Source organism: Marmota monax, unplaced genomic scaffold, assembly GCF_021218885.2.
Source record: "Marmota monax isolate L192 unplaced genomic scaffold, Marmota_monax_Labrador192_F-V1.1 WCK01_AAM20220418_F8-fsc00158, whole genome shotgun sequence".
Classification (NCBI taxonomy): Eukaryota; Metazoa; Chordata; class Mammalia; order Rodentia; family Sciuridae; genus Marmota; species Marmota monax.
Genome location: NW_026694092.1, coordinates 4,110,506 through 4,137,989, shown reverse-complemented (window position 1 = coordinate 4,137,989; position 27,484 = coordinate 4,110,506). Strand labels below are relative to the sequence as shown.

General features: G+C 56.1%; 1 protein-coding gene across 2 annotated transcripts in view; it reads left to right on the top strand.

Annotated features, from left to right (window-relative positions):
- Bcor (BCL6 corepressor) overlaps positions 1-27,484 on the top strand; it is a 132,183-nt gene that overhangs the window by 14,101 nt on the left and 90,598 nt on the right. Inside the window, exon 1 of one of the 2 annotated variants that reach the window (XM_046465026.2) lies at positions 22,533-22,655. The exons of the other annotated variant lie outside the window; for it this stretch is intronic. The gene's annotated coding sequence lies outside the window, so the exon portion shown is untranslated. Of the gene's footprint in view, positions 1-22,532; positions 22,656-27,484 lie in introns of those variants that run through there. 2 annotated transcript variants of the gene reach the window in all.

Here is a 27,484-nt window from a genome sequence, read left to right as displayed (position 1 = left end):
TACCGAGGGGCCCCCAGCAGAGATCAGCTGAGTGCTTGGCCCATTTCGACAATTAGCAGTTAATCTGTTATCTGCCATCAGCAAACAAGTTTTGAGGCTCACAGGACACCGAATTCCTCCTGTTCCAGTTGACAGCGGTGTATTCGGACCGGTCGGGCAGTTCTGATGCTCTTGGTTTCTCCTGGTGCAAATCCAACTCGGCCAACATGGGTTTCCCGGGTTGGTCAGACTAGAGTCAGAAAATTCTCCGGGGCGGTCTAGGAGTCTCTGCCTGCGTCACCCTTCCGACCTGAGCTGGTCTGTTGGGTTCAGATTACTCCCTGTTGGTCTTTACCCCCTGACTTCGCGGTCCTCCTGATTTTCCACCTAGTGGGCCTCTCCATAAATGTGCAATGAATGGCAGAAACCAAAGTGAACCTGTCGGCCTGGAAGTCAGCCTGATGCACGGCCTCGCCCTTGGAAGCCCATTCGGGTGCCCCGAATCCCCGGGCCGCGGCAGCCTGCGCTCAGCTTCGCCCTGCGCGGCCCAGGGCAGGCGGGGGAGGCCAGGAGGCACGAAGCGCCTGGAGCCTGCGAGATGATAAATATTGCGCAGACAGCCCATAAATAATTTGCATTATGTTCAGCTGACAACGCAGGGCGATTAATTTTAATAGCTACATATTTGCCTGGGCTGCTGCTTTCGTAGGCCCCGTAATGAAAGGCGAGAGGCCGCCCTGGCTCCGTGCTCGTGGTCCCGGAAGGCAGCCCGGAGGAGCGGGAAGGCCCTCATAGGTGTCTCCTCCAGGCAGCCCCCCGGGGAGTCCCCAGTCCCCGGGGGGCCTCCCTTGCCTTCCGCGCAGTGGAGGGATGGGGTGCGCGCGCTCCTCCCCAGCGTCCCGGAGGCCTCGAGCAACAGGAGCCACCATAATGACACTGCACATTCGTCTGCGTGGGGAGAGCCACTTGTGGACGGGGAGACCCTCCCCGCAGCGAGGCGCCCCACCCGGCCCAAGTCCCGAGGGAACTCTGGAGGGGACTTCACGGTGCACTTGGGCTGGAGGGGAGGTGCTCGCGTTCACCGCCTCCGGATCGCCGGTGGGCCGCACCTCGGCCGAGGCTCTTCCGCCCTCCGGGAAGAGGCAAGAGGCCAAACAAAGCCCGGCCGCCCACGCGTCGCCTCCGCGCGTGTCTGGTCCAGAGTCCTCCCTCCCCGTCCCGCACCCCGCGGGAGGCCCCCTTAAGAGGCTCCCCGAGCTCCTCGTTGCAAAGGGCCGTGCACACGGAGGACGGAAGAAAGGCTTGGAGCTTTCTAAAGGAGGAGGCGGGGAGGGGAGCGCGGCGAGGAAGGACACGCGCAGCGGCCGCCGCGGTCCCGTGGTGGCCGGGTGCTCGCGTGTGCGTTCCGATGACAAAGCCCCGCCGCCGCCAGCAGGCTCCTGGCTGCCAGAGCCCTGGTGGGGGAGGGGAGGACGGGGAGGGGAGCCCTGACTGGCGTAGGTAGCGGGGACTGGAAGCTTCCCCGGAGAAGGAGTTCATTCAGGAGCCGTAGGAGGCCTCCGGGCCGGCCAGGTGGAGCCCGCCGGAGCCAGCACCTGTGTATTTTTCTTTTTGGAAACAGGCGAGCGCATCGACATTACCATATTTTAATTGCCTTTCGCAAAGGTCATCTCTAATTACGGGTTGCAATGGAGGCTGGGCCAAGGGGTCTGTAGCCCTTTATTGTGCGCGTGTGCGTGTGTGTGAGTGTGATATGTGTGTGCGCGCGCGTGTGTGTGCGTGCCGCCGAGACAATGCGCCTAGCTCTCATGGAAATGCCAACCCGAGGGTGTCCGTGCGCGCCTGCGAGACGGTCACGACGTGCTGGATCCACGCAGGCCCCGCTGCGTGCACAATGAAAGCCGAGCAGGCGGCGGAGGGCCGCGCAGACCCACGGGTTTTCTTTTTAGAAACGGTGGTGCGAAGAGACTCGCCAATAATAACACGCAGCAGGATTAAACCAGGGCGGGAAGGAGAAAACTGCATTTTCCTTTCTGGACTCGCAGACTGTGTTAACCCGTAGGATCCCCCAGGATCTTTTTGTGCCCACATGGAGTCTAGCGTCGGGACAGGTGTGGGGTATGGGAGCCGCTGGGGACTGCTGGATGATGTTCCTGGTTAGCCACGTTATTTTCATATGAATCTCTTTCCTTCATTCAGCAGGCTTGTCAATTACAGTGACGTGGGACATCCTAAGCGATGTCTGTTTTATGGGAAAACCCAGCTAGTGGAAAAGAAGATAATGTTGAGTTTTGTTTATTTTTTTTAACTTTTGAAAGTCTGCATTTCCTTCGTTTTTTTTTTTTTAAATTAAAAAAAAATGTATCCCTTTCAGAAATCTTGCAGCAAAGCCTATTTGAACTTCATGGGAGGGAGAAGAGTGGTGGGGAAGTAAATGAGAGTATTTTAAAGCCGGAAGCTAGTGGAGATCAATGAAGAGCTGTTGGTCAGGGCTGGGCAGCGGCTACTCTGAACTTGATTTTCTCAGAACGCCCCTGGCAGGTCTGAGCCCAGAGCTGTTTCTGCGAGTCCAGCCTGAGGAAGCCAGGGGCTGGGCTCAGGAGCCTGGGAGAGTTGGAGGGTCTTGTACTGGCCAGGCTTGCTGCTGGCCCCCACACCTGGCCTCACGGCCTCTCCAGCAGTCAGCCCTGCCACAGCATGGCAAGGCCAGATGACTAGTCCAACCCTTCAGAGGGGCCTGGCTTTCTCCTTCCTGGTAATCATAACCAGGTGCACTGAAGGGTCTTTGATTTGAGGAAACCCAAAGTCCTCCACCAGGCTTCGAGGAAAGCCTGCTGAGGGGCTACCAGCCTGCTCAGCATCCGGGTCCCTGGACCCATTTTCCAGCTGAGCAAGCCTGAGGTTGCTGTCTCCATCTAGCCGCCTCTCTGGGGCCCAGAGCCAAAGAAATCTATCCAACCAAGGCAGCGTCTCCAAGGCAAGCAGGTTCCAGGATCCCTGATGGGTGTGTGGGTATGGGAGGAGAGAGAAACAGGCTTGGAGGGAAGCCTACAGCTGGTGCCTAAGAAAGGACTAAAGAGCAGTCCTGTGCGGAGAAACCAGAGGAGCCGAGAAAGTGAGGGCAGGGCCGAGGGACAATAATGATGCAGATATTCAAAAGCGCTCCCATGGTACTTAAACCATACCAAACTCAGAGCCCCTAACCCTCGGTCTGTCTTCTCTACTAAAATGCAAATTCCTTAAGGAGGGGGACTGTTTTACTGATCTTTGCATGTTTGGTGAACTGGCATGGCATAAAATCAATGATCAAAATGTTTGGGTACTAGCTGGGCTCTGTGGCTCAGGCCTGTAATCCCAGCTGAAGCAGGAGGATCCTGAGCTCAAAGGCAGCCTCAGCAATTTAGCAAGGCCCTAAGCAACTCAGGGAGACCCTCTCTCTAAACAAAATATAAAAAAGGACTGAGGATGTGGTTCAGTGGTAATGTACCCCTGGGTTCAATCCCTGGTACCAAAAAAAAAAAAAGTTTGGATACTCACACCTATGGTGGAAAGCTCTAGAACAGAACGCATCTGGGCCTAGGAGGAAAACTCTAGCCCTCTCTGTAACCTCTCTGAGTGTCAGCTTCCTTATCTTTTTTTTTTTTAAAATGTTTCTTTATTTGTAGATGGACACTATTTATTTATTTATTTATGTGGTGCTGAGGATTGAACCGAGGGCCTCATGCTTGTGAGGCAACTGCTCTACCACTGAGCCCCAGCCCCAGTTTCCTTATCTTTAAAACGTGCATGAGAATGCCTCTGTCACAAGATTGGAGGGAGATCAGATGATGTAATTGCATGGAAAACATCAGGAAGGTGATAATAAGCTCTTAGTAAATATTGTGCTCTTGAAGGAGGGAAAGGAGGACTTGGGCAGATATTGTTTGAGGTGTAGAAAGGAAGGTTTGTGTAAGGCCCTAGGTAGGTGCAGGTCTGCCTGGCCTGAGATTTGGGTCAGAAAAAAAGAATTGCTTTGGGACTAGAGAGAGCTCAATGTAGAGTGCTCCTCTATTATGTTCAAGGGGCTGGGTTCCATCCCTAGCACTGCAGAAACGAAAAAGAAAAACCTAGGCACAGTGGTGCACACCTGAAATCCCAGTAGGTCCAGAGGCCTAGGCAGGAGGATTGTGAGTCCAAGGCCAGCCTCAGCAGTTTAGCAAGGCCTAAGCAACTCAGCAAGACCCTGACTCCAAATACAATATCAAAAAGGGCTGGGGATGTGGCTCAGTGTTAAGTGCTCCTGTGTTCAATCCCTGGTACCAAATAACTAAGAAGAGGAAAAAAGAATTGCATCTAAAAAAGTGTGAATTGGAGCCACAGGACCACACTGTCCAAAGTTGTGAACTTTGGGAGAGCCGTGCCAGCCTTTGGTCAGCTTGCTCACCCAGGGCTGAGCTGTGGAGGCACCCTGGTTGTGCACTGAGGGTCAGGCTATTTGCTGGGGATGAGTGACTAGCAGATAAACCCACTTGATGCTAGCCCCCCCACCCCCACCGCCCTAGTGCTGGGATACAGCCTAGGACCTTGCACAAGGTAGGCAAGCACTCTGCCACTGAGCCACACCCCCAGCCCTGTTCATTTTTTATTTTGAGACCGGGTCTTGCTAAGTTGCCCAGGCTGGCCTTGAACTTGCCATCCCTCGCTCAACTCCAGAGCGGCTGGGATTACAGACGCACCACACTATCTAGTACTGGCTTTCTGTGGTCTGGCTTGCACAGCTTGGTTGTATTTTATCATTGGCAAGTCTGTGTCCTGGCATTTGAGAGGGCAGGGAAGTGGTGAGACTGCCTGCTTCTCCTTAATCCTTCTCTTATCATCACCTGTTCAATAGCTCCCATGTCTCACTCCTTCACCCCCCCCCCCAGTTTGGTCTGTTTTCTCCCCATTGCAAGCTTTATTTATAGTACTAGGGACCAAACCCAGGCCTTATGCATGCCAGGGAAGTGCTCCCTAGCCCCTTTTCATTTGTTTTTTCAGAGATAGTGTCTCAAGCTGGGTGCAGTGGCACACTCTGTCTCAAAATAAAAAATAAAAAGGACTGAGAACCTGGCTTAGTGGCACATGCCTGTTTTCTCAGCTACTTGGGAGGCTGAGGCAGGAGGATCGCAAGTTTGAGGCCAGCCTCAGCAACTTAGCAAAGCCCTATCTCAAAATAAAAAAGGAATGGGGGTATATCTCAGTGTTAAAGCATCCCTGAGTTCAATTCCCCAATACCAAAAAGAAGAAAAAATGGTGGGTGGGAGAGTCTAGGGACATAGCTCAGTGTTAAGAGCTTTTGGGCTAGCATGCATAAGGCCCTGGGATCAGTCCCCAGTAAGGCTAAAAAAAAAAAAGAGGGAGACAGAGACAAAGTCTGGCTATAATATTGCCCAGGCTGGTCTTAACCCTGGGGTTATCCTTTGTGCTCAGCCTAGGCTCCTGCCACCACACCTGCCATTCATTCCTGCAGCTTCTGGATGCTCTGCTTTTTGGGGGAGGGAGGGGGTATATACCAGAGATTGAATTCAGGGCCACTGAGCCCCATCCCCAGCTCTATTTTGTATTTTATTTACAGACAGGGTCTCACTGAGTTGCTCAGTGCCTCGCCTTTTTGAGGCTGGCTTTGAACCTGTGATCCTCCTGTCTCAGCCTCCCAAGCCACTGGGATTATAGGCATGCGCCACTGCTCTAGGTCTCTGCTTGTTTTTGTTTGGGGGCCTGGGGTAGGACCTGGGCTCCCTATATTTTCCCATTTGGTCTTGCATGCTGCAGATGGTTTGTAGCGCCTCCTCAGTCTTCTACCAGAGGGCAGCCTCAGGGTCAGGGTCAGTGGGCTGCTAGGTGATTTCTGCGAAAAGGCCTAGTTATGCGAATAGAAACTCATGCGACTGGGGTGTGGCATAAACTGGGCTGTTGGGGATCCTGATGAAAAGATGTGGGACCTGGAGGGGAAATTGGAAGAAAACCAAGTAACATGCCGTCCAGCCCTGCCTATCCCTGACATGAATACTTTCAAGAACAGGCAGGGAAAATGTGGGGAGATAAGATACAAGATGGGAGAGTAAGATCCCAAGTACAAGGTCAGCCTGGGCAATTTACTGAGACCTTGACTCAAATTTTTTAATTTTTTTGGCCGCAGGGATGGAATCTATGGGCGTTTAACCACTAAGCCACATCCCCAGCCCTTTTTCATACTTCATTTGGAGACAGGGTCTAAGTTTCTCAGGGCCTTGCCAAGTTGCTGAGGCTTTGAACTTGCAATCCTTCTGCCTCAGCCTCCGGAGTCCCTGGGATTACAGGCGTGTGCTCTAATGTTTTAGAACAGGGCTGAGGCTGCAGCTCAGTGGTAGAGTACTTGGCTAGCACATATAAAGCCTTGGGTTTCATCCCAGCACTGACATAGATAAATAAACGAACAGGAAGATGTCGTCTTATGAGAGTTGGAGGATTTGAATCATCGTCACAAGTGTCCTACCCTCCACACTTTTTTGACCATGGAGTTCGACCCCTAGCTCTTTTTATTTTTATTTATTTATTTAGTTTTGCAGTAATAGGGCTGGAAACCACGATCACGCCCAGCAATGCTTTAGTTTTAAATCCAACACACCTTCCGCCATAGATCTAGCAACGTGCTACGGAACAGATCTCCTCCCCCGTCGCCATGTCAGCCTGGGGGATCTCAGAAGCAATTTCATTCTGCTCAAAGATCCTGTGGGTCGGGCATTTGATGGAAAGACTCAACAGCTCAGGGCTGGAATAATCTGGAGGTGTTTTTGCTCCCAGGTCTGGATGTTGGCTGGGCTCATAGCATAAACCCGGGGCTCTCCAGGTGGCTTAAGGGTAGTAGGACTTTAACTTACAGAGTAGCAGCTTGGGGTACAAAATAAGTGTCCAGCAAATCAGGTGGAAGGTGCTATCACCTTTCCTTCCTTCCTTCTGTTTTTTGTATTAGGATTGAACTCAGGGGTGCTTAACCACTTAGCCACATCCCCAGTCCTTTTTATTTTGAAACAGGGTCTCATTAAGTTGCTTACAGCCTTGCTAAATTCCTGAGGCTGGCCTCAAACTTTTGATCCTCCTGCCTAGGCCTCCAGAGCTGCTGGGATTCCAGGTGTGTGTCACCAAACCCGGTTTGCCATCACCTTTTCTGACCCACCCTCTGAAGTCATGCAGTTTCACTTGTGGTATGTTCAGTTGTGACTGTGGTCACCAGCCTTCTCAGATTCCAGGGGAAGGAACATAGACCCTACCTCTTGGTGGAGCATCCGAAAACTTATGGACATTGTACAGAAAAAAAGCCGTGCCCAGCATTCTTGGGAATTCAGCTTAATTAGCAGTGACTCTAAATACAATAGTCTGTGTTATCACAGGCACTTACACCCTCAAGAAGCCTCGTAAATTATATGGGGGCAGGCAGAATCAGAGAGCTAAAATTGGGCCAGGATAAAAGAAATAGAGGGATAAGGCAAATATGGATTTTATGAAAAATAGAAAATCTCAAAGAACAGTGCTCTCTCGCTCTCCCCGCCCCCCCTTGTTAAGTATAGGGAAGGCTGAGGAGGAATTGAATGGTGGGATCACATGGGTTTTCCACTGTTCAGCACTGAAAGGGAAACGAAATGGGTAATAGACAAGACTGGCCATGGCTCGCTCTCTGTCATCTTCTTTTTCACCTGCCATTTTTGGGGCAATGTGCAGTTATTCTGTTATTCAGGTGACAGTTTTCACTATGGACTTACAAATCACCTTTCCCCCACAATATACACATATTTGGGGGGAGGTGTACTGGGGATTGGATCCAGTGGCTCTCAACTCCGAGCTACATCCCAGCCTTTTTATGTTTTATTTTGAGACAGGGTCTTTCTAAGTTGCTGAGGCTGGTCTCGAACTTGCAATCCTCCTGCCTCAGCCTCCCTAGTTGCTGGTATTATGGGCATGCGCCTCCGTGGTCAACTACACATATCTTTTCATGATGCAAAAATCGGAATGTAGTCAACGCATTTTCTAAAGTAAGTGTGGAGAAAAGGAAGAAATTACTTTAATACTTAATGTTTGCACCCCGCCCCCTCGTGTGGTTTTAAATGTCCAGCGTGGATAGTGTTGTGACTGAGAGGGCTGGGTACATCTCTAGGGCCCCAGGTTCCCATTATCTTTGTCTCTAACCCCTGAATGGAGAGTTTGACTTCTAATTTCATGCTATGGGCTTCACAGGCAACATAATTGTATTTGCCTCTGCCTTTGATCTGCTATTTGATCTGCTATTTCATTGTGGCTCCTACTAGGAGACAGAGATAGAAACGTGGAAAATATGATTTTGTTTGGCTTTGGTATTGGTGGTCATATTTTCTCTGGCTCCCTTAACATGACACACCTTCCCTAAATCTGAAATTGAATCATCTTCCTGTTTTTGAACATCCAAAAAGCATGTGGCCCCTGGGGCCAGCTTTCCTCTCCCCTCACCGCAAAGATTTCCTTCGTAGCATGAGGGCTCCTGTTTTAGATATCAATGCAAATCGAAGCTTCTGAGTTCCTGGAGAACTCCCGGGTGAACTCTGACCTACCTGCCCCTTTTGTGCCCTCACTGAGACTTCCCAGGATGTCCCTGGTTCACCCCAGCCTCCTTTCAGGTGACTTGGGTATGCCAGGCCAATTCTTTTGCTGGATAGCAAAGAAACCCAGATTCCACAGGAACCTTGTGGTTCTGAACTAAGCAATGCTCAGAGGAGAGCCCCTGAAAGAAGCTGGCTTCTCAGACAGGGTCACCACATCAGGTGGTGCAGTTTGAGTACCCTGCACAAAGGTCCTGGAGCCAGACAGACAGGGCTGGAATTCAGGCCCAGAGGCATCTTTCCCTAATGCTCACAAACTCACCAAGTAGGCTAGTGGCAGCTCTGTTCTCAGGGCAAAGGAGAAACGCATTCTGCCTCTGATCAAGAAGAAAAGAGAAGGTGACAGGGCAGGACAGAGGTCAAAAGGGCATCTTGGGAGCACAGTGGACCAGCCTGAGGCTATAGACCAAGCCAGTGTTGACCCAGCATGTTGGAGCAGCAGGCCCATATACTTATTCTTCATTTTGTCACCTCCCATCTGCAGGATCTGGTGTTCTTAAGTTACTGGGTCTCTTCTAAGCTTTATTTAGAGTGGAATTAAAAAAAAAAGGACAGGGGTGGCACCCTACTTTTATGTCTTATTTAGCCAGAAAAGTGGGATTGGGACGGGGTGGGGGAGGGGTGTGGTTTCTTTGGTTTTGAATGTGAAACCTTTAAGGTTGGACAGAGGGGCAGATCAGGGGTAGAGTGCTTGCCTAGAATGCCCAAAGTCCTGGGTTCCATCCCCATCATGGAATAAAAAGATGTGGCCTTGAGCTGGGCCAGGTGGTGCACACCTGTAATCCCAGTGACTTAAGAAGCTGAGGCAGGAGGATCTGGAGTTCATAGGCCAGCCTCAGCAACTTAGTAAGACCCTGTCTCAAAATAAAACAAAAAGGGGCTGGGGATGTTGCTCAGTGGTAAAGAACCCCTGGGTTGCATCTCCAGTACCAAAAAGGGGGGGGGGGCTTTAAGTAATGTATGTCAACGGTCATTCATTGATCTCTTAGGATGATAGAGGAGGATTTTAAGTCTCTGGTCATACTTCTCCCCCATCTTCCGTCTAGTTCTGGATCACAATATCTTATTAAATTCATATCCAGCGTTTATTTTGTAATCACATATATATCGTTCATTGCTGAGGCAAATGAGCTTCACTGATTGCATTTCCTTTCTTGTGAGATTTTTTTCCCCCTGGAGTTAGTAATTGCCTCATTTTTTTTTATTTGCCTAATTTTCTTAGTTATCTTTTCTAAAACAGTTTGTGAAATGTGTTGGGAGTTTTGGTGATTTTGAATGGAGTACCCAGTTCTGGTGGGGAACTGCATTTTTAACCATCCAGCTAAAGTCAGGAGCTGGGAAAGGAACCCCGAGTTTGAGAGTTTGATTCGTGGTATTTTGCTCAGTTTAAACCAACTTTCGCCAGTATTCCTAAACATCAGCCTTTCAGAAGCAATGATCCCTCTTCCCTGGAACCCTGGAACTATCTAATATTAGTAAATTTTTATCCTCCACTCCTGGAACTGATTCTACATAGTTAAAAATAGTGATTTTAAAAATAATTAACCCTTCCCCAAGGTATTTACTGCAGGAGTCATCTGTTATTTATGTTCATTTGATTTTGCCTTTTATTTGTATTTACCCACTTGCAAGTCTGCCTTTCTCCGTAAATCGATTGAGGACCAGAGGTGCCCTTTAAAAAAAAAAAATTACTTTTGCACTTTTGGATGAATGGTTCCCCCCCCCCACCCCCCGCTCGGAGCGCGGTCCCTTGTCCTTAGCAAGCTCTACACAAATGCATGTGAAATTTAAAAAGCTGGACAAATAAAGTTACAGGCGGCTCCAATCAAGGGCCCTTAACCCTGGTAACTTTCAGATCCTCTCTTGGCCGGAGGGAGCGCCCCGGAAAGCCCTGGGATGGTGGGGACGGTGCTGCAGGCCTCTCCCCGCCCCCGCGGCTGCCTCTGCGGGTTGCTGGGGGACTGCGGCTCAAGTTCCGGGGAGCACGGAGCGGGCGCTGTGCGCCGGGCGTGGCGACCTGCCGGCCACTGCAGGAGTCCGAGAACCAGGGGTCGAGTCTCGGGACCAAAACCCGCTCGGGCGACCCGGGGAGGGCTGACTGCAGGCCGCGCTTTCACCTGGGCGACCGTCCCTCTGTCCTCAGCCAGCGGTCAGCGTGGCCCATGGCGGGGAGGGGGCTCCGGAGGGAGCGGACGAGGTGGCCCACGCGTCCCCCGCCAGCCTGGGTACGTCCGCGCGGCCGCCGGGACCCGGCCTGCGGCTCCACGGTCCCACCGCCGGGGGCAGCGCGGCCCGCGCCACCCGGTCAAGATGGCGGCCGGCGCGCAGCCGCGCGGGCCGCCCGCGCCCGGGGGAGAGGCGGTGGCCGTCCCCAGCGAGCCGATGCGCGCGCTGTGTCCTCAGGCTGGAAGCCGCTCCTCCTTGCCCGCAGCTAGCGCGAGGGCCCGGCCCAGCCGCCTCCCCAGACACGTCCCCTGCCCAGCGCCCTACTTGGACGGGTCTTAGAGGGATATTTTATCACCAACACCCCGAGACTCCTGTTACCAGGAAGTAGGGACGGGCCCTGGCTGGGATGAGGACTGCGAGGATGGCTTCCGGGCTAGACATGGTGGCCAGAGAACTGGGCACAAGCCTCACACCCAAGCCATTTCCGCCAGCTAGGGACACCTTTGGTGCAGAATTCCACAGTACCAGTGATCACAGGGAGGGCTTCGTGTCCTATAGACACAGGGCCCAGGGCTCTTGAAATCAGGAATGTCTTTGGAAAATCTGGTACATCTGGTTGTGAAATCTACGACATTATCTAGTAAAGGCTACAGAATGTGAATGGCCCCTCATATTTGACATCAGTATGTTGGGCTGCCTTCCTCCTAGGACACTCAGAAACCCCAGGTCCGATTTACTAGCAATGGCATCGATGAATGCAGCGCATTCTGAGTGATCTGTAGCTGGGCTCCGGCTGCGAGGTCAGGACCTCCCCACCCCCACCCCAGGGAAGAGCTAGTACAGGTAGAATCACAATGCTAGGAAGAGAGAAGTACCCAGAAAAGCTTCCCCATTATCCACTGTAAACCGTGGGCTGACACTTCCCACGGGTTCAAGATTCCACCTAAAGTTTGCATGTTGTATATCAGCTCGGTGTGAGGCTGAATGTGAACTTTTTGGTTTTGTCTCGACGAAATGAAGTTATTCTGCATAACATTTGCTCCAGCTTGTTATTCTTATGGAAAACACTTCCTCCACCCACATCAACCACTATTTCCTTCAGCAACCCCTCTTTTAATTACCTCTCTCTTGCCCCAGTTTAAGTAGCCCCTGGCACTTTGTTCAAGCACAGCAATAAACCCACGGCTGAGTCTAATCCTCCGTGGTCCTGACCTTTCCCGCAGAGGGCCTGGCACCTGGAGGGCCCTACTGGTCCCCTAGCTGATTAGGGCCAACATGCTGCTAGGTGTGTTTCTTGTGTGTGTTCTTTTCCTCTGTACACTTGGTACTTTTCAGAGTGGTTCACCAAAAAATTAATCGTATCCAAGAACAAGTTCAAAACAGCTCGTTGGAGCCAGGCCTCCATGAACTGGGGTCATCCCACCAATGTGCCAACTCTCCGATTTCTAAGCTGTCGCCAGTGCCAACTGGTTACCGCTGACCTTGCGCGCACCGAATTCCTCTCCTAGCGACAGCCCGGGTGGCCTGGGCGTCTCAGCTGCACCCACCTTCACTCTAGTCCAGACCCGATGCCCCTCCCGGGAGGCGTAGTAACCTTAAACGGCACGACAGGCGGCCGGCCGAGCTGGTTCGGTGACGACTCCCTGGAGACAGCTGCCTGGAGCAGCAGGCCCCATCTGCAGCGCAGCTGAACGAGTTAAGCTGCCCCAGGCTTGAGCCGCCTGGGGTGGGGCCTAGACCGGAGAGAACAGGCAGGACCCCCAAGTTGCAGGACAAAAGGGTGAACCTGACTTTCACCCTCCGGAAGTGCTGCGTGAAAGGCGGAGAAACCCACCTGTCATGGGATGGGGGCAGTCTTGGAGCAGGACCCACAGTGAAGCTGCCCTACAGGGTCTTGGAACGGCGGGGGTGGGTGGGGACGAGCTGGGGCCTCCCGGGCAGTAACGGTGCATCTTCGCCGAACAAGCAGCGAGGAGCTGCAGCAACCGACCCTCGGACTTCAGTAGTCGAGAGGGGCTCATGAAACTGGAAGGCACCAGAGGGACGGACGGATCTCCGTGAAGCCCCAGATGCGCTAAGGTTACTCACCACTTCCCGGATAACCTCCCTCCGGATAACCTCCCTCCGATGTGCCGCCCACCGTCCCGGCCCACCCGGCCCAGGGCAGCCCAGGCCGACCCTGCCTCGGCATCACAAAGGCCACGTGCGGCCGGGGCCGAGAAGGAGCGGCCACGACTCTCAGATCTTTAATTACGCTCGGAGACCCTACCCTTCCCCCCACCCTATCGCCGGCTTCCAGCCCTTTAATCAATTTCACGATATTAAATATTAATTTCCCGCCAGCCACGCTTTCTGGGAGGAGGGGGAGGGGACGGGCAGGACAGCTCTAAGGATGGCTTTGCAGGGTGGGACCAGGGTAACAGGGCGCGAAGGACGCGCGGGCTCCTAAGTGACCTGCATCTGGAACTCAGAGCCACCGGGTTTGTGCTCTGCAAGCTGAGGAACTTGAGTAGTTCTGAACGCCAGGGTGCAGGCCTCCAGGAGGGGCAGCGAGGTGCGCGGAGTCTCTGAGAGCTGGGCGGCCGCCTCCTACTCTGTGCACACCCCCCTCCAGCCGCGAGTCAGCCTCACGCGGGCCCGCGGCGCGCTGCGATGATGGATCGCGCCTGGCAGGGGTGATTTGGTGTTGATCGCACATTATCACTGGCAGGTTGGACTGGTTGCTGATGGACGACTTCTAGCGGCGGCGGCAGCAGCGTCTTCAGACACCGCGCGGGGACTCGCTCGCTGTGCAAGGGTCTCCCCACTACACACACAGACACACACCACTCTCTTCCCCACTTCCCGGCGTCTGGAGGCTCTGGTAGTCCGAGTTTTGTCTCCCGGAGCTCAAGGCTGCCCGCCTCCGTCCGGGTCCTGGTGTGGGCCGCAGGCGGGGCCAGGAGGGGAACCAGGACGCCTCTCCCACTTCCTCCCGTTCCTCCTTCCCTTGCTGCCTACTTCCCCCCGCCCCCTTTTGCCTGCTTCCCCATCAAAACCTGAAGGGCCTAGGTCACTCCGCCGGTGATTTCCCAGCCGTGCGGCAAAGGCCGCGAGGGTGCAGCCTCCACCCCCACCCCGCGGCGGGACCCTCTCCCCTGGCTCGCAAGCAGCCGCGAAGCTGCGGTGCGCCCCTCCTCGCTTCTTTTTCTAAAGTGCCTGCAGATACAAAAGCGGTTTCGTAATGCCTTCCGTCTGCGAGAGCCGGAGGACCTTGGCTGACCTTTCGGAAACTGATTGCAACTGCCTGTTAACAGCCCGTACTGACCGCACTGAGCGGAGCGGAGGACAATCATTTAAGTGACAGACGGCGAGGTGGCCGAGCGGCCTGGTTAAGCCCGCCCCTCCCCCCGGACCCCCGCCCCGGAGCTACTCCCCCAGCCACGGGTGCACTGCGGGCCGAGGCGGGCGCTCAGGCGAGCGGGGAGGACTGGCCGCGCGCGTGCTCCTGTGTGTGAGTGAGTGTGTGTGTGCGTGTCCGCGATTACCGGCCGGAGAGTTAACCCTTTGCCGAGCGGCCGGCCCCTTTGAGGCCGGTCGCTACCGGCTTAATCTGCCATCTGCAAAAGAGGAATAAAAGGACCGCCTCCGCCGACTTTCCCTAATGGGTAAACTGTACCCTCTCTTAGCGTGACCCGGGCTGCGTCCCTGCTGCTGCCAGGGAAAGATCCCCACCCTTGGCTTCTCTACCTTGGCCCTGTGTCCTCTCTCTGAGCACCCCTCCTTTCCCCGCACAGACTCAAGGAACAGCACGGGGACAGCGCAAGGGGTCTGAAGGCTCGGAGAGACTCGCGGTTCAGTGGACGTGGGTGTTCTTGGTGTTTTCTGTTTTGGAAACTGGAGAAAGGTGGGGGGGCTCACAGCGGGTAGGCGAGGTGGGGGAGGGGAGGCTGGTGACAGGGCACCTCGGGCTGCGCTCGCTCCCTCTCTGGGGAGAGATCGCCAGCTGCTCTCCAACAGGCAGCGCCCTGAAATCTATTTAAAGAGAGGGAAAGGGGAGGAGAACAAAGGGGGAGGAGGGGGGCGGCGAGCGGAGCCTGGGCGAGAGCGAGCGAGCAGGGAGGATCCGCCGCTCCGCGGGCACATCAAGCGCTCACATCTGTACACTCCGCGATCGATGGGGAGAATGGATAATATTTGTCAGCTGCAGACCTTTCTCTTCCCGGTTCCCGGAGAGGGGAGGGGGCGAGGGAGGGGGAGGGGCGGGCAGGCCAGGCGAGAGAGGCCGCCTCAAGGACAGCGCGCTTCCCGCTGCAGCCACACGGAAACCCAGAGCCATGAAAGCCGAGGGATTTTTCTCTTATTATCATTATTAATTATTTTTTATTATTCCACAGCAGCCAGCGAATGCTCAGCGGCGCCCCTCCCCCGCTCGCCCGCCGCCTCCCTTTGTTGATTCTCAGCTGCGAGCACGGCGGGCCCGAGCCGCCGCCGCCGTGGAGCACGATCTGCTCTTGCGCCCTGGGTCGCAGCTGCGGCCCAGGAAGCCGGGGCTGCGTCCCCGCCCCCCGCCCCCCACGGCGCGGCAGCCCCCGCACCTCCTCCTCGCCGTCCGCCACGAGGCCAGCCCAGCCCCTCCACTGTCTTGATGCGGCTCTGCGTCCCCAACGCCGAGCAGAGGCGCTGGCTGCTGCGACCCGGAGCCTCGGACCGCGCGGGGGCCTTCGCCACCCCCTTCCCCCGCGGCTGCACTCTGATGCCGCCATCCTCACACATGGTCTTCATTTCGCACACTAACGGCGTGCTTCCTCTCGGCTCCTCTCCTCGGGGCATTTCGGAGCGAGGAGGGAGGTTTAGAGGAAGTTAGAAACCCTGCGAGCCCAGGGGAAAGGGGGAAAACCCTCGCCTGCAGACTGAGCTTCCGAGGCAGAGGGGAGCGCCCCACGGGGGAATAGGGCAGAGCCTACATGCCATCCCCTTCCTTGGATGCGGGGAGGGCTAAGTGGGGGTGGCAGTCTGGGAAGCAATCGCAAATTTGCTTTCGCTGGTCCCCTTGCCTGAACATACAAGCCAGGGTAGCACTGAACCTGGCAGCCTCGGCTCGGCAGAGCCAGGATAGGAGCTGATCGGACAGGCGATCATCAAATGAGATCAAAGACATCTTAGACTGTCCCCCACCCTACCCTTCACGCTGGCGAGCTCTCTGCCCCCATCCCTGGTTGAAAACCCAGAGTCGACGCCCTGTAGACCCCGGTCCCGGCCCACTTCGGGGAGGGGGCGGTGTGTGCAGAACGCTCTAGTTGGGGTTTACTTGCGGCCTCGCGTCCCCCTCCCCCACGCTGTCGTCCTGCGATTCCGGGCCAGCCTGCGGCGGCGTCCCCGACTGCTCCGCGGTCCTGGGCAGGGCAGGAAGCTGGCACAGCCGCTGGCTGGGCAGGCGCCACTTGGCCGGGCCGGCTGCTCACTGGAACTCGCGCAGCACCTTCGCGCCGAGTCAGGTTCTCTAGTCTTCGGCCGGGTCACCCTGAGCCCCCCACCCCCAACACACACACTTTGTCTTGGGCCTCTCTCAGAGATCGCCCGGTCTCCTTCCTCCCTCTCGGCTTCTCCCTTCCTCGGTCTGTCTCGGGAGCTCCCTAATGCAGTCAACCGCCCTTCCCCAGATTCAAAAAGAAGTTTTGTGTTTCCCAGGGGGCAGCAGCCTAATGCTTCCCTTGTTTTCCGGAACAAAGCATACATTCAGTGGGGAGGGAGCAAGTGCCGACTCTCTCCTCCCCACAGCACCCTGCACCCCTGCAGGTTCAGAACATTCGCTTCGGGGTCCAGGTGGCCGGGTTGGGGGGGGGGTTCTCTTTCCCCAGGCTCGGCCACAAAAGCCTCTCCCCGGAGCCAGAGAGGAGACTGGGTGTTTGGGTGAGGTTCCCAGCCCAGGCTGGGAGGGCGCGCACGCGGCTGTTTACAGTGCCTGTGCAGCTGGAAGCTCACTCGCCGTCGCTTGACAGCGTGGGGCACCCGCAGGCTGCCAGCTCAGAGGAGGTGCGCAGCGGCGAGCCCTCCGGCACTCGGCCCGAGGCCTCCGCAGCGCGCCGGGTCCAGGGCGCACTGGGAAGTTCGAGGTCTCCAATCTCGTGTTCCTCCCGCAGCCCACAGACCCCCTGCCTCCCTCAGTGGCCTGAATCGGGTAGTATATCGAACGAACTGGGGGGGGGGAGGGGGAGTTCACCAGGGACGCTCCAGGCAGTCAAAGTGCCTGGGTTCTGAATGTACCGCCTGTCCCCTCCTAGGGGAGTTCTCCGGCGGGAGTGAGCGCAGGACTCCACTCTTGAGACTCAGAGGTGCTACTCCCTCTAGATTACGCTTCGCAGCCACCCCCCCTCCCCTGTCCCCGGCCCCGCGAACTTCTCCCCATCACACCCCGAGGGGGACGGCTGCGCAAGCTGTGCTCACGCGCGCCGGGCCTTCCCGTTGGCGCAGCGCTGCCTTAGATCCCGCTCCAGCTCTTCCCCTCTCCCCGGCCTGTGGCCGGCCCCCGGCGCCTCCAGCGCGGCCTGAAACTTGATCCCGTGTCGGAAGGACAGTGTGTAAACACCAGGCGCGCTCCGAGAGCCCACGGGAGGGGCCGGGAGAAGGCCGCCCGGGCAGCTCCGAGGCCCCGCGCCCCCGCCCGCCTGCTCGCCCCGGGCACGATCGGCAGGGCCGCCGCCTCGCTCTCTGCTTTCCCAGTTGGCTCAGCTAATTGGAGCCGCCGCCACCGCGGCGGCCTCTTGTTGAATTTTCTAGATCGCAACCGTTCAGTCGCGGCTGCCTGCGGCTCCCCTACCCCCCTACAGCTGTTATCTCGGCCGGCAACTTGTTGTTGGTGGGGACAGTCCCTCCGCTGACCCTGGCCTCAGGCACCACGTTCACCCCAGCAATTACCCGGGGAGGGTGTTTCTGCGGGGCGTGAGAGGGGAGGTAGAGTCTTCGCGGAACTGGGAGGCTTCGCACCAGGATCCCAGGATCCTTGTTCCTGGTTCTATTCAAGGGGATCTTGCAGGCAGCAGGCCCATGTCTTCTCTGTCTTGCGCCAGGAGGTAGTGACAGTCCGGAGGGGATCCGAGAACTACTCCGCTAGCAACTTCAGTTCGTTCCAGGAAAACATGGAGTGGTGGGATGACAGGAGGCAGGAAGACACCTTCTTCCCTCCTGCCCTGTCCCGCATCCCTGTTCACACTTGGACATTTGGGACTTGCTATGTGGGTCCGTCCAGCAGTAGAGCCCTCCTATACCTTGGGTCTATCCCACCCAAACACTGGGAGGTTGTTTCCCTTCTCGGTTGAAGTACCAGGTGTTTGTGGGGAGATGTGTCAATCTCAGAAGATTCTGGAGGTGCAACCCCCTCCAGAGCCAGGGATGGTTCCCCTCACCCCAGCCTCCTCCCTGGGCTAGCCATCCCCTACCTTCCTGAGCCATTCTTTGTAGTCGATGCAAAGTGTCCCGTCGGCATAGGTCCGTAAGAGGCCAGGCTGGACCTGCAGTCTGAATGAGAAGTGAAGCGATTTGACTTAGGAAGAGGGTGCTGGAGTTGCTTCCATTCAGTTGCCCTCTATCCAGCCTTTCCTTAGAACACGTCCCTCTGTGTAGAATTTTTTCCTAGTGGGTTCCACAGGCCCAGAGCCCATGTTGTAAAAGCAGCTGCACCCCCAGTCCGGAAGCGCATAAATACACACAGGCAAACTCCCAGGGGGCTGGGTGTACGTGAACCACCAGCAGGGATCTGCAGCAGCCCGAGAGCGGCTGCTTTTCCTGAGCCTGTTCTGAGAAGGGTGCCTGTTCCCTCCCTCCCTTTGATGGTTCTCTGACAACTGTTAGGGAACAAAGAGCTGAGGCCACAGGCTCATTAACTGTCGCTTTCCAACACCTATCTTCTTCACTTCTTTTACCCAAATGACTACTAGGAGGTTTTCCTGAGGTGTCCTTCCAATCTATTTATAACCAGAGCAACCTTTCCCACTCGATCTGTATTGATTTAAGCTATGATGAAAAAGGAAATCTATAAAATTAATATAACTTGGTATCCAGGATGGCACTTCAGTGGGTCAAGTGCACCTAGTTTTTTCTTTCTTTCTTTTCTTTTCTTTTCTTTTCCTTTTTTTTTTTTTTTTTGGCATCTGAAGGCCTCCCTCCAGTCCCTTCCAATCAGATAACCTAAGTATGTCTCCTGTTGTCAGTTTTCTCTTTCTGTAGCAGAAAAGACTCCTCTGAAAGATGTTCCACTTCCTTCACCCCACCCTCTCAGTCTGCGAGAGTCTTGTTCTGTTTAGGGTAAAGTATTTTTCTGTGTTTTGATAATGAAGAGAGTAATTTGTGTTCCTCTTCAGGCCTGAAAAAAGATAATTATGCATCCCGGGAGCTTGCTCATCTCCTGGCTGTTTAACAGACAATCTGGATTCTGGCTCTGGAGCATGTCCCAGCCTCCTTCTGGACCCCTTCCTTTTGTCACCCCCCCCCCCAGGCATTACCAGGTCCAGCGGTTTCTGTCCTGGAGGTTGATGCTGCCTCAGAAGCCCCAGCGACTCAGATATTCACATTTCTTTTACCTTGCAAAGAATATCCTGAGCCATTGGAATTCCTGCTCTGTCTCCCCGAAAGCTTATGCCAAGGGCTCCCCAGGAGGCTGTGGTGATGGATGTCTTGAGGCTCCGGGAAGGAGCCATCATGGTGGGAAGAGTTCAGTGCCTGCAAGCCAGACTCAGACCTGAACCAAACCAAAGTGGGAACAGCAACAAAAGAATGAACTGCACGCGCCTGGCTGGTAGCCTGCTTGGAAACAAATTCTACATCCCTCCCCACCCCCATCCTGCAACTAGTGAAGCCCAAGAGCATACTATTCCTTTGACTTCCCTTTACACTCAGGACTGGTGCTGTTCTGCATATCAGGAAGCTGAGATGCATCCACTACTCCTCACTTCCCCTGGCGCCGGGCTCAGCTTGGCTGAACTTGCCGTTCCTGTCTTTTTAGAGGAGCTGGTTGTGTTCCCGAAGCAGGAGCGCACTGTGCCGCCTTCCCAGGGGTCCCCAGCTATTGATTTTTAATATCCGTATTCAATATTGTGTATTAAATATTGAATCCATGCACGAGAGGATGTGATGCAAATCACCAGCCGTGCCTGAGACTTTAATAGTTGTTTTATTGCCCGGAAACCACAGTTGGACGCAAGGCATCCTGCAGCCCAGGCTGGGGGGCGGGGATGACAGTCTGAGAGGAGGGCTGAGTAGAGCTGGGCCTCCCAAGGAGCACACAGGACCTCTGGAATAGCCGCTGCTTAAGGCACAGGCAGGCACTCACAGCCCCCCACCCTGGGCAGGTGCAGGTGGGCCAGCCCCAGGCCGCTGTGGCCAGAGCAGGGACTGCCATGTGAGCCCCGGGCAGAGGAAGAGGTGTGGGGCTGTGTCCTTCCTTCCTGGACTTCCTAACTGGATTGTCCATTCCTGTTCTGCAGTCCCCCTTCCCCTCCACACAGATACTCACCCAGACATGCACACACACCACTACTGAACAGGAAAGTGAACTTCGAGCAGGAAGCCCCAGGCCTCTGGCCTCCTTTACCAGCTTAGCTGTGTGGCCTTTAGTAAGACCTCTCTTAACCTTTCTGGGCCTGTTTCCCTCCTGTGCCTTGGGGGTAATGCTATCTGCTCTACCTCCCCCACAGCTTGGCAGTGAGGCTGGTGCACATGAGATAATATTGAGGGAAAAGGCTTTTGTCAACTGTCGGCCCCACATAGGCAGGCGGAGGGATTAGTGCTGGATTTCCCTTTATGCTCCCCTTTCCTGCAGGCTGGCTCTAGACTGTCTTCTTTCTTAGAAAGGAGCCCATTCCCCATTGAGGGCCATGTCCTTCACTCCCTTGGTCACCTCATCTGGGCCTGCCAGGCTCTGCCCTGCCAGACACTCTGCACTGGGGCTAGGCAGTCGGGTTAGAGGACTGTCAGCAGGAAGACAGGAAGGGTGAGAACAACTGTGTGTCTGTGTGCGCGCGCAAGAGCGCGCATGTCTGAGTGCAGCGAGTCTGTGCAAAGCCAACAGCAGCAGGAAAACGCTTGGCTTCATTGGGGGGCAGTGAGGCACACTCTGAAGCCGCTGCCCCAGGGCTGCAGAGTGGGCAGTGGGGCGGAGGAGGGAGCAAAGAGGTGGGCACCCATGGGCCCAGTATGCAGGCGGTGGGGGGAGTCACCCAGAACCTGAGTCTGGGGGCTTTTCCTGCATTATTACCCTTCTGGTTCTTGCGGGAAGTCAGCTTGATTCCTCATGCCTACAAGGTCAGGGAGGAGGTAGAGGCCCTAAGGGTATTGCCATCCGGAAGCTCAGGTGGAAATTCCGTGGAGGGTGGCGGCCTTCTAGTCAGATAAGCACTCCCTTGAGGTCCGGAGTGAGACACTAGCTCTCCGATGGCGGTGTCCGTTCCCAGAGAAAAGTGCCCAGCTTCTTTAACCTTTGTCCGGAGCTCAGGGAAGGGCAGGGACCAGAGGGGTCTGCCCCGGGGACCGCCATCTGCTGGGAAGGCCCGAGTAGACCCGTCTGGCCCGCTCAGACCCAACGGAGACCAGCTTTGGCAGCAGGCCGCCTGGAGAGTCCCTGTCCTTATCCCAGGGCGTGCGATGGGGGTATGCCAGGCAGTTGGGACTTGGGCAGCTCGCTGCTGCCTGAGTTTCCGGGTCTGCGGCTGAGCCTCCCCGGCTCTCTCCTCCCGTTTTGTCTCGCTGCCAGCTTCTTGCCTGTCCTCGCCAGTCTCCTGGGTCGGCAGGTCGCACTCTCTCTGCCACCCTGAGTGTGCCTTTGCGCACGTGTGGCTTTCTTCCCGCAACCTGGGCTCAGCTCAGCCTCTTCCCCGCGGGCTACTTGACGTGGCCTTAGGGTCACTGCGGGTGTTCACTTCTGCGCTCCCCATCCCCCAGCTGATACTTGTGGGACCCGGGGACCCCCCCCCAAGGTTCTGGCTTAGGTCCTGCAAAGCAAACCCCACAGGGCTTGGGGACCCATCTCACTGCGCTCCCCGTTTGCTCTCAGCCCTAGGCCGAAACTGGAGAGGGGACTTTATGAAACCCGTGCAGGTTGAGGGGGCACACTTCTGCTGACCTCGCGGTCTGTGGCGCTCTCCCAACTCTCGAGATTGCCAGGCGCCCAAGGAGAATTTGGGCACACGGTTCTGCCGCCGACCCGAAAGTTGGCGGGACCTGTGGTCTGGGCGGGGGTGCTCAGAGTGCGTGTGCATGTGCCAGACCCAGGGAGTCCGTGGACCAGCCGCCACAGGGAGGGGGCGCTGGCCTCGGGTCTCGGGCTGGGCTAGCGGGGACCTGCAGGTGAGGACACCCTTCCCAGCCGGCCCCCTTCCCGGGGCCCGCACGCCGTTGGCCTGTGCGGCGGAAACACGGTCCAACTCCTTGAAAGTAAACTTGCCGCGAGGGGCGAGGGGAGCGAGAGAGGGAGCGGGCCGGCGGGGGTGTCTGCGTCGGGGAGGCCGGGGAGGCTAGTGTCAAGTTTCAGCCCCTAATGACACCCGGTGGCGAGGTGCCAAGGCCCTGGGAACGGCGGGGGAGGGGGCGGGTGAGAGGGACCACGCCGCGGGGCCCAACTTGCGAACCCCGAGGCGCTGGGCGCCCGCGAGGCCGAGGGAGGCGGCGGGGGCGGGGGCGCGGGCGCGGGCGGGGAGGGGGCGCTCCGGGAGGCGCCTGAGCGGAGCGGAGCGCAGGCATCTTCCGCAATCCATTCATGCACTGAAGCGCGTGCAGAGCTGCTGCTCGCTGCCATTGTTACTCGCGGGCGGTGTGGGAGCCGAGCCTCCACTCTGGCGAGAGATAAATGGCCTCTGACAGCCCCTCCTCGCCAAGAGAGCTCCTCGGATTTCACCGTGCAGCGGCTCTCAGGTCTGTGCCTCGCTCGCTTCCCGGTGAGAACCTTTAAATCAGCCTCCCGGCCCTCCCTCCTCCAGGACTCTGTCCCCCGCCCGCTCCGGCCCTGCCAGGGCCCCGGGCGCGCGGCGCGCAGTCTCGGGTCTCCTCCCCACCGGGGGAGGGCGGGGGGGCTCCGGGAGGACCTAAGGGCCGCGGGGGTGGCGGCCAGCACCCCCCCGCCCAGGCTCCGCGCCTCCGCCTGAGCGGAGCCCCGCGCCCCGCCTCCGCGCCCACAAGATGGATCAGGCTACCGTGCGGAGAGCGGGCTGTAAATATTTAAAAAGTCTCTCGCGCGCCGGCGGTAATGGCTTTCGCAGTCGGAATGTGTGCTAGGGGAAGAGGAAGGACGACGTGTGCACTGTGTTGCGGGTTGCAGGATTGTTCCTCTACCTCCCCCTGCGTCCGGGTTAGGCTGCATGTTCAAGCTTCCCGATTTCCCGCCGGTCCTCGCCGCCGCCGCGTCCCACGATAGCCGGTCGATAGGGAACTTGAGCAGAGCAGGGCGACCGAGGCCCAGTCGAGGTGACCCTAAAGCCACCCTCCCCTCGGAGATCTCCCACGGGCCTGGGCTGGGACTGGCCCGAGATCACTGGTCCTAGTCCGCCTCTCTCTGATGCACTGGGGAGGGCGGGAAGCGCACAGATTGGAGCCCCCAGAGTTTGGGTGGTCAGTGAAGCCTGGGCTGGGGTTTCTGCCGCGGGGGCCTGGGCCCTGTGTGTGCCTTCGCTCCTCTCCCCAAGTCGGAGCCCTGATCCACTCCAAAGGAGCCCCCCGCCCCCAGTCTGAATCTGAAAGTAGCATTGTGGTTGCTGGGACCGAAACCTGGGAGGAGGCAGCGCCGGGAGATTTGGGGGCGCGGAGAGGGTAGCTCCCAGGCTTAGTGGAGGTCACACGTGGATGTGGAGGGGGATCTTTTGCTTCTCCGGTGAGTGTGGGCCTTTGGATCTTGAAGGCTGAGCCCAGCCGGATGGGAGAGGTGGGGGAGGGGATCCAGCCTTCTCTGCAGGGAGAGGCTTAATGGGCCCACCACAGGGTGTGTGCCGGGTGAGGTTGTCGCCTTCGCCAGCGGCAGCTCCCAGGCGGGGCGGGGGCGCCGAGTTGCCCAGAGCTCTGGGGCGGGCCGGGTGCCGCGGGTTCTCGCGGAAGGTTGGAGGGGCGTGGGTTCAGGCTGTGGCTGCTCCTCTGCACCCTCCACCCCCCTGGCTGCGGGACCGGCCAAAGTGTGGGTGCCGACTGCGTGTCGGGGCGCGCCAGGACTGCTCTCCGCGTCCCAGCGCGTGGAGCTCCCGCCTCCTGGCAGCTCCGTGCACTGCGCTTCCAGGGGCTGGTGTTGCGCCCTTCTCGCTTGTTTGTCTCGTGTGAGCCTCGTAAACCGCCCTGATTTATTACCCAGACTAAATGCTTAATTTGTGAATATGAAACAGATTAAAAGGGGCGGGGGGAGGGGGCTTGAGGTCGGCATATTTTAGCAATCAGGCCAAGGCAGCCCGGCAGATGTTTCAAATTTGTCGACATTTTCAGGCTCATGTGGAAAGCCAGCCAGAATGGTCAAGAGGTCCTTTCTCCCTCTTTCAACCTGAGAACTTGGCAGTGATCAAAAGGAGGTGATTAGTAGCTACAGAAAAAAGACACCGGCAGGCAAGGAGTTAACAGAGACCGAGAGCCCTTCACCTCCAGGCTTGGGTTGCGTGTGTTCTCGTGGGGGGGGGGGGTTGTCACAAAGACAAGCCCATCACAGAGCTAGAGGGGTCCTGGCTAAAAAGGCCCAAGTCTTAAGAACCAACTCTGTTGAACAAAGTAGAGGGTCCATTAAAAGTTAATTTAGTCAATAAATTTCTTTGGTAATAAAACAAATAAGAAAGATGGCATCTCCAAGTTTCAATAGCCAGCAGATAATAGAAAGAAATCGCTTTGATGTGTCCTAAACATGTGCTCCCGCCTTTCGGCAGGTCCCTACAGTGATCTGCCCAGCGCAGGCCTGCAGAGCACCCTCTTCTCTTTGAAAAGACCTCATGTGTGAGGCAGTGTGTTCCTGCGTTTGTCATTTTGGGGCAACTTCACACATCAAAGGCGAGCACAGTGTTCTTTTCACCTCCTGGTTCCAGGCGCCCAGTGAAGCAGATACAATTTCTATAAATTGGCCTTCTCCTCTGGGTTTTGATTGATCATCACCATATGAGATTATTGAAAGTCTAATGTCTTATTTCACTTTCTCCAAGGGGTGAGGAGGGGAACAGTTTATTGGAAGTCAGGCCACGTGAAGACTCCCGTGTTGTGCAATAGTCATTTCCATTAGCCTGGATTTATCAGCCTCCTGAAACTCCCCAGCATCTCCTGCGGGTGCCTTGAACCGCCCCCCCTCCCCCTCTCCTCCCCTCCCCCTCCAGGTCTCAGCTTCTGTCGCTGCTAACAGGTACAGAGCAGACTGGAGCCTTCTGTTGGGATGGAGAAAATGGCTGTTGACTAAACATTCAGGAAACAAAAGATTTCTTTTTTAAACATATTTATTATAACCCAATAATCCACCCTTCTCGGCCTTTGTTTCTGGTTTCAAACTTTTTTCTTCCCCCTTGGCCTGATACCCTCTTTCATTTTATCGAAGTTGTCTGTGGTTCCTCTATCTTGTCCTGCGTCAGACAAAGGCTTGAGGAAAGTCAAAGAGCACGGTCATTACCCGTTTTTTTTTTTATTTTTATAAACTGACTTTTCATTTCCCCTAACACATTTTGTTGGCTTGGTGTTTCGCTTGACATTCCATTGTGGCAAATACGCCCCTTTAAAACGCTGTCTTTATTAAAACAAATAAACGAATCCAGAGACCTTTCTACTTTCAACCCGCCTGGGCTAGAAGCAGAGGAGAAACCCAAGGAAGCCAGGCCACGGTGGCTGAGAGGCTCTGGAGAGCAAGGAGGCCAGGACACACACACACACACACACACACAATGCTCATTCCTTCTGCGTCCCTCCCTCCCTCCCTCCCTCCGTGTTAAACTGGTCCTTACAATTGTCCCAGGCTGCGCCCTGCAGCTCGCCAGCCCGCCTGGATTTTCCATCACTTGGCGCCTAAGGCGATCATTAGCTGAGAGCGGACAAGCTCCTGTACCTGCTGGCAGCCCGTCACTTACCAGGCAGGGGGAGGCTGGCTGCAGGCTCCTTCGTTGGGCCTGGGTCCCATTTACTCAACTCGAGAGGGGTCCTTGGTTTTTGCCCCTGGGTGCATTGGTGCCTAATTAAACTCCAGCCAGGGCGACGTGCCTATGTAGGCTGAGAGGAAGCTGGGAGGAAAAGGCAGCCCTTACCTAGGCAGAGAAAGTGACTTCTGCAGCTGAGGAGGGAGGGATCCCTGTGAGATCCCTGTGATCACACTTCCTGTCCCCTCAGCAGAGGTTCAAGATGCACCCTAGAGAAGCTGGTGCTGAAATCAAGGAGAAATGGTAATGGGGGGGACACCAACCCATAGCCCCCACACATCTAAACAGGGCCTGTGACACTACCAGACAGGAGGGAGGGCCACCATTGCTCCAGACAATGGTGGCTGCAGAAAAATGACCCGGGTGCCCTTGTGGCATTGGAGTTATTGCTCATGTGCCATGGCCCCGTCGCACGCAGGAGCTCGAGCTGTATAAATGGCCGTGGGGACAGAAAGGAACAGATGTGTCAAGATCCCAACGACTAGGTGTGTGTTGTGAAGGTAAACAGACCGTGGAGGGGCAGAAGAGAACCAGAGAAAGACCAGGGTCCCCACTAGGACGTGGGCCCAGGCCAGGATTGAAACGACCCTACCTGGAGCCAAAGTGACAGCAAATAAGAGTGTGTCCAGAGCTCATAGAAGAGCCGCCCCCTTTAGCGCAGTGGAGGAAATTGGTTCAGAGGAGGGGCGCTGTGGCCATGTGGCCGAGCTACCAGAGCCCAGCAGTCAGGAGCAAAGTGACTTCTGGTTAGAGAAAGACTTAGGGAGCTCTTGGTGGCTTAAGGGGACTGGTGTGTGGTCATTTCGAATTTATTAAGCACTTGCAAGGTGTGATGCTGTTGCTGGGCCTGGGGGGCCGCCAGTGCTCTGAACCCTCCGAGACCTGAGCAGGGAGACTAGCCTTTTATGTGCCTGGTAACAAAGGCCATAAAGGACAATTGTCAAGAGGTTGGGGGGGGGGGACAGGGCTAAGGAAGCCAACCACTCCCAGTACCCGTAGCCTATAGGAGGGCTGAGACCACAGGACAGCTTGTAGCCAGGGTCCCTTCCACCCCCATCCAAGCTAAGCGTGGCTAGAGCCAAGTGCCTGGACCTGTTCTCCCAGGGTGGTGGGAGAGGCCCTCTGGGCCAGGGTCCTGGATTGGAAGGCCTGACTTTGTTTTCCAAGGCAGACCAGGAAGATGATTCTCATGCAAATTAAGGAGGCAACTTTTGTAGCCAGAATACACCCTGCAGCTCTCTGTCTTGCCCTGGACAAACAGAAGAGTGTAGCTTATCCCCAGAGCTCCTGGGCAGATGCAGGCTGTCTGGGGGAGCTGGTAAGGGAATACTGCTTCCCTTAGCAAAACAAACCCGACACTCTCCACTGGCCTAGAGCCAGTGCAGTCTCCCAGCAGAGAAGGCGGGCTGCCCAAAGCGCACCCCCCATGCCCCCCAGATTCCACCTGCCCCATGGGGCGCGCTCAGTGTGATCACAGGTGCCCTCCCTCCAGCCATCTGGCCCGAGCCCAGCCCGTACTCTTAGTTTCCCTAAGCAGAGGCGAAACACGCTGGAACCTTCAAAGCACATTCCTAAACACTAAGGCAAAACAAAGAGGCCAAAGGAGAGCTG